At 45.7% G+C, this 9,407-nt stretch overlaps 1 long non-coding RNA gene and 1 other non-coding gene across 2 annotated transcripts; both read left to right on the forward strand.

Annotated features, from left to right (window-relative positions):
• Window positions 1-4,405: 4,405 nt before the first annotated feature.
• G370120E05Rik lies at window positions 4,406-9,004 on the forward strand. The gene is made up of 3 exons (XR_003948795.1): window positions 4,406-4,507; window positions 4,836-5,288; window positions 7,890-9,004. It is a non-coding gene; the product is annotated as an RIKEN cDNA G370120E05 gene (long non-coding RNA).
• Window positions 7,652-7,759, forward strand: Gm24836. Its single transcript, XR_003949197.1, has one exon. It is a non-coding gene; the product is annotated as a U6 spliceosomal RNA (small nuclear RNA).
• Window positions 9,005-9,407: the final 403 nt, after the last annotated feature.

Here is a 9,407-nt window from a genome sequence, read left to right on the forward strand (position 1 = left end):
CGTCCGTCCGAAATGAAACCATTTTGCCAAGAATTCTTTCTGCTCTCTTCAAGGGAGTGTTAACTGTGCTGACACCTGCTCTGTTTCCTACCTGGCTCTGTGCATGCTCAGGTTACTGCCTGTCGCCTCTCTTTTCCTCAGCATCTTTTTGTCAAGTGGCACGGACCTGTAAAGTGGGGCCCAGAAAGGTGTTTGCTACCAAATCTAATGACCTCAGTTCCATCACAGAGACTCACAGGGTAGAGGGAATCAGTTCCTGCAAGTTATCTGTGGCAAATGTGTGCCTACCCACACATTGCCCCATAAATAAATAAATAAATAGATAAATGTAAAAAATGTTACTTTTAAAAGGCAAAGCAACAGGAAAGATGAGACACACTCACTGCAACCGAACAGCAGGGCTTTAGTTCAAGTACTCAAAGGCATGTTTGCTCCTTTAATCCTCCCGACAGCTATGAAACAAATCCTGTGATTATCACTCCCACTTTGCAGATGAGAAAACTGAGGCACAGAGACAAAGTTACTTGTTCAAGGTCAGAGAAGAATGATAATGAGGATTCAGACTAGTCAGGCTGGCTCCAGAGTTGGCGTGTTAAACCTCTCATTATTTTATCATAATAAACCCCAGCATTGCATAGCAGCCTGCATAAGAGAGCAGAGAGAACCTTATTCTCAAAGAAGGACTTGTAGATGTAGTTCTAGAGCCTCGCACAGACCATCACCTCCGTGTTCATTGAGAACACAGAGTCAAGTGTGACTTCTACTTTCTTTTATCAAGACAAAAGTTCAAGAGGTCCTAGGTTCTACATCTTCTGCTTAGCTCTGGTGAGGATTGTGGTGAATGGCATCTTTAGTGCCGGGAGCCTTGAGCAGAGAGAGAGGCCATGTGTAAGATGGGAAATAAAAGAGCGACTCAGGGCTAGAGAGATGGCTCAGTGGTTAAGAGCACTGCTCTTCCAGAGGTCCTGAGTTCAATTCCCAGTCCTGAGTTCAATTCACAACCATCTGTAATGGGATCTGATGCCCTCTTCTGGTGTGTCTGAAGACAGCTACAGTATACTCACATACATAAAATAAATATAAATCTTAAAAAAAAAGAGACAGAGATTCAGGAGTAAGCTTTTAGGAAGTCATTCATTCATTCATTTTTATGGTGCTGGGTATGGAACCCTAGACCTTGTTCATGCTAGGCAAGTGCTTATTTCTTTGGTATGAGCTACGTTTCTCATTGCTGTGATAAAATACCTGACAAGCTAAAGGAAGGATCTGCCTTAGCTCACAGTTTCAGAGGGCTCAGGCCGTCCTGGTGGAGAGGTCATGATAGAGAAGGTCACTTTACATCTATTCTCACATCTAGGAAGCAAAGAAAAGAGCTATAACGGAAAGATCAGCAGATACGGACCCAAGAACTCGTGCCCAATGGCTACATCCTCCCTCCAGCTAAGCCTACCTCTCACCTTCAGTGGAAGGAGCCCTGGGTGTGTGCAAGAAGCTCAGGAAGGCTGGCGTGCATGTTGGCATGAGCTCAACCATGTCAGGGACCCCAGGGCCTTGGACCCATGGAAATGGCAACACCTTCCCCAGGGCTGTGTTGGGGAACTGCAATGCCTATCTCTGGTCCAAGTATAGATGTTACAAACAATTGACCTTTAGCTAAAACCAGTGTATGCAGAAACTACCAACCACAGCTTCCTCTTTTGGGGTGTTCATAACTTAAGACTGCTCCCCTATAGAGAACTCCTACTGAGATTAGCGAATCCACCTCCTTGTTCAGCTGTAAACTAAACCTGACTCCTTGCTCAGACGTATAAGATAAGTGTGCTGCATCTCAGTTAGAGCGTTCAGCCCACCCGATCCCAGGTTTTCTGTGTATATGTTTCTCATTCCCTGCCACTCCAGTTAGGTCCATCCCTTAGCCATGCAGGTCATGGCTTCTCACCACTTCCTCATACTATCTTATGATCAAGCCACTGAGGGAAGAATCCATTTATCGGGTTGGAGCCCTCAGGATCTGTCTCTGGGAATGACCTTACCAACACACCCTGTGTGTGCCTTACTAATTGCCTAGGCGTTTTAAATCCAATCAAGTTGACAATCAGGATTAGCCATCACACCTTCGTAATAAGAAAAGGTAAGGAGGATAGGCTGATGCTGAGGGCGCCTTGCTCAGGTTGGAAGTGCAGAGGACAAGAGGACGCGTGTGCTTCTTTTCTATGCTATGTAACAAATTTCCCAGACCTGGTGGTTTAAAGCAGTGCTACTTCACACCTCAGCCACTGAGTCAGAGATGTAGCCAGGGCAGAGAGCTGACCACTGCTAGCCAGAGTTCACTTCACCTCCACGCCTGCCTAGGAAGGGCTCTGCTTCCAGACTCAGCTGTAGGCTGAATCCAGTTAGACCTGGATTCTTGCTAACTGTTGGACAAACACTGCTTTTAACTCTATAAAGACACCCACAGTTCTTTGCTCCTCAACTTTTGCAGAGGCCCTTATATAAGTGACAAAGAGCTAACTAGATGGACTGTTAAACCAGGCTTGGCGGCTTATGCTTATAATCCTGGCACTTGGGAGGTGGAGAAAAGATGCCTGTGGGGGTTCAAGGACAGGGTGGGCTGTAGAGTGAGATCCTGTTGGTTAGAGGCAGTCACCAGGCCTAGTCACACTCAATGGGAGGTTTGACGACAAATGGGTAGGGACTTTGGAAACCACATAGACTCTGGGCCCTTCAAAGAACTCAAACATTCCTGTAGGATCCATAGCATTCCAGTACATTCCAGTAGCTGTCCTTTTGCAAGTATTGGTGGTTCTCCCCATGATAGATGTGCTGGGGAACCAATGCCCTACCCCATGATAGATGTGCTGGGGGAACCAATGCCCTATTAGTAGTAGGCTTTGGCTCATGATGGGTGGGAATTGGGGGCTTCTTAACTTCCTCCTCCTGGGTGGGAAAACTCAGAAACCTGTTCTGTGCTGTCCCTCAGAGACCCCAAGGGACATCAGGCCCAACTGCAGGAGCAACACAGCTGGCTTCATGCGGCTCCTGCACCCTGTCTACTCCCCTCTTCCCACTCCTCATCTCCCGACGATCACCTCCTTAAAAAAATAGTAAGAGCCAGCTCTAATCTCAGTGCTCCCAAGGCAGAAGCAGGTAGACTTCTCTGAGTTCCTGGGCAGCCTGGGCTCCATGATTCCAGGCCAGTCAGGCCTGCTCTGTCTCAAAACAAAACAAAATCAAAAGCTGGTTTGAAGGAGGGTGAATGTGGAGGCATTCTAGGTGGTGTGGAAAGAGTTATGGGGGAGGTGATGGGGATGAGCGCTCAACACTGAGGCCTTATTATGTTTTGTAAATTTCCTGAGGCGGGGTCTCAGTAAGATGCCCAGGCTGGCCTGGTTGTAGGGCTATGCCTGTAGTTCATTGGGATGGCATGGGTCTAGCATGTACCAACCCCTGGCCTAGCACCAGTAGAAAACCAAAACAAAATAAAAAGACCTAATTGTTGTGTTCCTGTCATTTTTAAATTTTATAAACTGACTTTGCACCACAAATTATCATTGAACACTCACTTGTGGGTAGTTGATATTTCTCTCTGCTTGACTGTAAGCACCATGCAAGGACAGAACCCGAGTGGCCTAGTTAGCTCCGACGGTCAGGGTGGCACAACATAGCATCATTTAAGATTGTCTCAGTTGGCGGGGCAGTGGTGTCGCACGCCTTTAATCCCGGCACTTGGGAAGCAGAGGCAGGTGGATTTTTGAGTTCGAGGCCAGCCTGGTCTACAGAGTGAGTTCCAGGACAACTAGGGCTAAACAGAAAAGCCCTGTCTTAAAAAAAAAAAAAAAAAAAGATTGTCTCAGTTGAGGGATTGCCCAGATCAAATTGGCTTGTGGCCCCTGTCTATGAGAGAGCTTCATGATTGATGGGTGGAGGAGGGCCCAGCCTATTGTGAACATCGCCATCCTTAGGCACGTGGGCCTGCTATATCAGCAAGCTAGCTCAGCCACACATGGGCCAGTGAGCTGCACTCCTCTGTGACTTTTACCTTGAGTTCCTGCCCTGGCTTACCTTAATGATGGATTGTGACCTAGAAATGGAAGCCAAATGAACTCTTTCCTTCCCTCCCATGTTTCTTTTTGTCAGAAAGATTGTTTTATTACAGCACCCGAAAAATGAGAACACAACCCTTTCTCATTCTTTTGTTTTGTTTTTGTTTGTTTGTTTATTTTTTGTTTTTTGTTTTTTTTTCCAGACAGGGTTTCTCTGTATAGCTCAGGCTGTCCTGGAACTCACTTTGTAGACCAGGCTGGCCTCGAATTTAGAAATCCGCCTGCCTCTGCCTCCCGAGTGCTGGGATTAAAGGCATGTGCCACCACGCCCCGCTATGCTTTCTCATTCTTGAGTTGGCAGATGCCACAATGCTTGTCAGGCCCAGGCTCCCAGTGGAGTGAGTAAGAGCCGTCTTCCTACTCTGAAGGTGGTGTTTCTACTCCAACAGTTCCCCAAGACACTGGTCAGTAGTTTGTAAGATATGTTGATTTCATCCAAGCAAAAATATCTTATTCCTAAGGGGTGGGATACAAAGGGGATTTCATTTTATCTCACTGTAGAGAAAACAGCTTGTCTTTTCCATTGTCCCTTCAAGTACCAGAAAAGATCGGCCAGAGATGGGGACTAGGTACTATTAAAAGCCCATAATGCACCGGGAACAGCCCACCCAGCGCTTGAGGTAAAGGGCAGGTGTGCAGGGACCTCAGCCTCCAGCACGGAACTGGTCCTGGAGACCAATGGCTGTGTTAGTTCTACTTATAGTCTACTTCCTACACGTTTCCTGCCTGCAGGTCCAGCCCACACTTCTGGTCTCGTAGAGCCACGCCCAGAATTGTCACAAGGCAAGGAGAAGCTTTGGGTGAAGAGGCTAGAATGCCTCATAGCTGTCGTCACTGAAGGTCACTGAAGGTACAATGGCGTGGAGATGATGAAGCCTTCCCTATGTCCTTGCGCTCTCGGTTGTTAGAGAACATGGCTGGAGAAATCTCACAGGAGTTGCATCCAGATACACGACTGGTCCTAAGGGAGCATGGAAAGCCCTTTCCAACTGCCCAGAGCTGTAGGGGAAAAGCGCAGTGGTGTGTGAGGGCCTGGTTGCATCTGAATTGGATATGGTACGGGTTCCGGCTCTAGCATGTGCCTGCCTGGGAATGACTAAGATGGGCAGCCACGCTAGTCAACACAGTCCTCAGCCCCCGCAGTCCTCCGGGGCTGATGAGCCCTGCCCAGGAGAGCTGGCTTTGGTAAGCAGTTTTGGGGTGTGGCCTGCTTTAGTTACTATCACCTCGAAGGGCTCCAATCTTAGACCCGTGCGTGCGCTGTTTTTCCATGCGTTAAAAGGAGTAAGGTTTCCCCTTCAGAGGACTGTGGATGGATGCCATGGTCTCTGGGTGAATGTGGAGACACAATGCTTCTAACGTGGTTGATTGCATCCTGAATTCCTGTCCAAGCCCCAAGGTACTGCTGTTAGATGTAGAGAGAGCCTGTTTTCCACGTTGGCTCTTCTCCCTCTCCAAATCCGAGGGAGTGATTCTGTCCAGTCACCTACAGAGCCTGTCAGCAGCGTCGCAGATATATGGCTTCTTGCACAATGGCTGGGCTCTGTGAACCCGCCTCTTATTCCATTTTCAACTTCAGGCTGGATAAACACTACCAAAGGGACCAAAGAGAATGAGCATTATCTAGGGAACGTACTTACAGAGCCTCACATGCAGTGTGTTTCCTGGATTCCCGAAAGAGGTGTGCCGCAGATGAAATGAGGTGTCTTGTTTCAAACAACACGAAGCTAATGACCTGGGTGCGGGGTGTGTGTGTGTGTGTGTGTGTGTGTGTGTGTGTGTGTGTGTATCTTAAATGTTGCTTCTGTGGATTCCCCACTTAGGAACACAAATACATCTTCCCAGACGGAGTTCAGGCTGGCAATCTCTCCATCTAACTCTCTCAGTCCTTGCAAGCTGGCCTCACATAAGTCACCCGGTGTGGGTGGAGCGTTATCTCCTGGGAACTGCTCCCAGGGACCTGGCATTCCATTTCATGGTGTAAGCCATGTTCCCAAGACCAAGGGCTTCTTTAGGGGTGCAATTATGTGTCCCCATGTGCTGCACATCACACATGACTTGGTGGTCACACACAAATATCGCATTTGTCTTTCAGTAACCAAGTTGTAACCTTGCACCTCTGGAGCTAAGGAGGCAGGTATCAGCCGTGCTCTGCATAGAGCCCCATCTTCTCATTGTCAGATTTGGGTATTGGCAAAGGTACTAAACGCACAGGTGCCAATTAGGAAATGAAAATCCAGTCATTACTCAGAGAATAAATATTTCAACACACTGTCTCTCAAGCTATAATTAAAGGCCGGGTGCTTTGTTACTGGGAGGACAAAAACCAGAGAGGCAGACAACTATTTTTGGAGTTGTTCTTATCTTCAGTGTAATCTACTATTTACAGTTCCTCCGCCTAAATAAAATACCATAAATCGACATGTTTGAGAGCAGGGCGGAAATGGAAAAGAGGAGATGAGAGCAAAAGAAAAAAAGAGACCTGACTAAGGGTGTGTGTTGGGGGGAATAATTAAAACCCACAGTCTTTGTATCACACGTGGAGAGGCAGGATGTTTTAGGTGGCCCTAATGTCACTTTCCATTTTGTTATGTCTTCCAACAAAAACGATTATTGTAAGAGTAGATTATACACAAACGTGTGCATAACCAATGGAATTCATTATACACATCAAAGTTTCTATCACTTCACACATGACAAGTCAAATAAGAATATACATGTGTGCTTGCAGGCATACATACATACATACAGACAGACAGACAGATATACAGACATGCCTACTCATCCTTCGATATCCATAAGGGATTTGTTGTAGGCTCCCTTGGGATACAGAATACAGCTAGAGATGGTCAATCCCCTTATGCAAAATAATGTGATATTTGAATATAACCTATCCATATCTTCTTGTGTACTTAATTAGAGTAATGTGAATATCAAAGACAATGTAAATGTTATGCAGATGGTTGGTTGTGATGCATTTTTTAGAGACTAATAAGAAAAATGTCTATTAGTCATACATGTGATACAAACCTGAAACCCCAGCTCTTGAGAGGCAGCAGGGAGAGGACCACAGTGAATCTGAAGCTACCTGGGCTACCAGATGAGATTGCATTTAAAAACAAACACAGAAAGAAAGAAAAAGAATGTCTTTAAATAATGCCAAACCAAAGCTTCAGGTTGCAAAAAGACAAATGAAAAAATTTTTGTTTGTTTTTGGTTTTTGTTTTGTTTTTGTTTCTCTGTGTAGCCCTGGCTATCCTGGAACTCACAGAAGTCTGCCTGCTTCTGCCTCTCAAGTGTTGGGATTAAAGGTGTGCACTACCACACCTGACTAGACAAATGAAATCTTGATGAGGATAGTTGGCAGAGCTTCAGTCTGGTTCAGTAGTTAAAAACACGTGCTGCTCTTCCAGAGGACCTACATTCAACTTCCAGAACCCACATCAAACAGTTCACAGCTATTTGGAACTCTGGCTCCAGGGGTCTCCTCCAACATTTGCATGCAGGAGCACACACCCACATACAGATACACACAGTTAAAAATAACAGTGATGGCTTCAGCAGCACACATATTAAAACTTGGAATGAGACAGAGAAAATTAGTATGACCTCTGTGCAAGAGTGATACACAAACTTGTGAAGTGTTCCATATTTAAAATACTACTACTGCTACAACAACAACAACAATAATAATAATAAATCATTTTTTAAAGAAGATACTTAGATAGAAGATAGATCAAATGTCCTGAATATTGAATTTCTGTTTTTTCTTTTTCGTTTTTTAAGGGGTCAGAGGAAGATATATAAGCCACAAACCTACCGTGTATATGTAGAGATCAGAGGACAGTTTGTGAGAGTTGGTTTTCACCTTCTAGGATGTGAGTCCTGGTGATTGAGCTCAAGTTGTCAGCCTGGGTGACCTGGGTGACCTGGGTGACAAGTACCTTTACAAATGAATCATCTCACCAGCCCTAAATTTTTGAAATCTTAAGACGATAGCTAGTCAAATATACTGGGAAAGTGAATTGAAGTTTAATTCTTTCAGTGCTTTTTCTGGGCTGCACACATGATTGGCCCTCCTTATGGATAGATTCTGTGTCTACAGATCATACCAACAGAGGACTGGAAAAAGAGGAAAAGCCAGATTGTGTAGTACACAAACTGGAATCCCAGAATTTAGGAGGCTCAGGCAGGGAGATTAAGAGTTTGAGAGGGCTGAACTCCGTATGCAGAGGACCCGAGTTCAGTTCCTAGTCCATCAGGTAGTTCAATGTCGTCTGCAATTCTAGCTTGGGGTTGGCCTCCTAGGCAGCTCAGGTACACTTACCCACACATAGACACATCCATGATTAAAAATAATAAAATCGAGGATGGAGCGACGGATCAGCGCTTAAGAGCACTGGCTGCTCTTTCAGAGGTCATGAGTTCAATTCCCAGCAACCACATAGTGGCTCACAACTGTAACTCCACTTCCAGGTGAACCGATGTACTCTTCTGGCCTCTGTGGGCACTGTGCAGAGGTGCTTCACAGGCATACATACAGGCAAAACTCTCATACATACAACATTGAGGAGAAGGGATATAAAGAGGGTCTGGGGATATAATTCAGTTGGTAGAGGGTCTAGCATGCATAAAGTTCTGGGTTCAGTGCCTAGCACTAATAAAATCAGGCACAGTATGCATGCCTGTAATGCCAGCACTCAGGAGGCAGAGATAAAAATTAAACTTAGGGCTGGTGAGATGACTCTGACTGCTCTTCCAAAGGTCCTGAGTTCAAATTCTAGCAATCACATGGTGGCTCACAACCAACTGAAATGAGATTTGATGCTGTCTTCTGGTGCGTCTGAAATCAGCTACAGTGAACTTATGTATAATAATAAAACTTTTTTTTTTAAATTAAACTTAATGTCACCTGCGTACTGACTAGACTATAGGAGACCCTGTCCCAGAAAAGGAACAAAGGAACCTAATACATGTATAAGGGCTGCGTAATAGTTAGCTGGGTGTCCTGACACATGCCTTTAATCCTAGCTCTCTGGAGGCAGAGGAAGTCAGATTTCTGCATTTGTGCCTAGCCTGGTCAACACAGTGAGTTCCAGGCCAGTCAGAGTTACACAGGCTGGGGGGTAGGGGAGCTACATAATGAAATATGTAGAAGTGATTTGGAATAATTTATAATGATATTGAAGCAATGCTGCTGTTTGTGTGTCAATAGTTAGGTGTGGCAAAGGCCGGCTAGAATCGCAGCAGCAAAGAGGAGTGCTGTAACATCTTGTTAAGGGCCTGGCCTTGGTGGGCCACTCC

Source organism: Mus musculus, chromosome 1 (genome assembly GCF_000001635.26).
Source record: "Mus musculus strain C57BL/6J chromosome 1, GRCm38.p6 C57BL/6J".
Classification (NCBI taxonomy): Eukaryota; Metazoa; Chordata; class Mammalia; order Rodentia; family Muridae; genus Mus; species Mus musculus.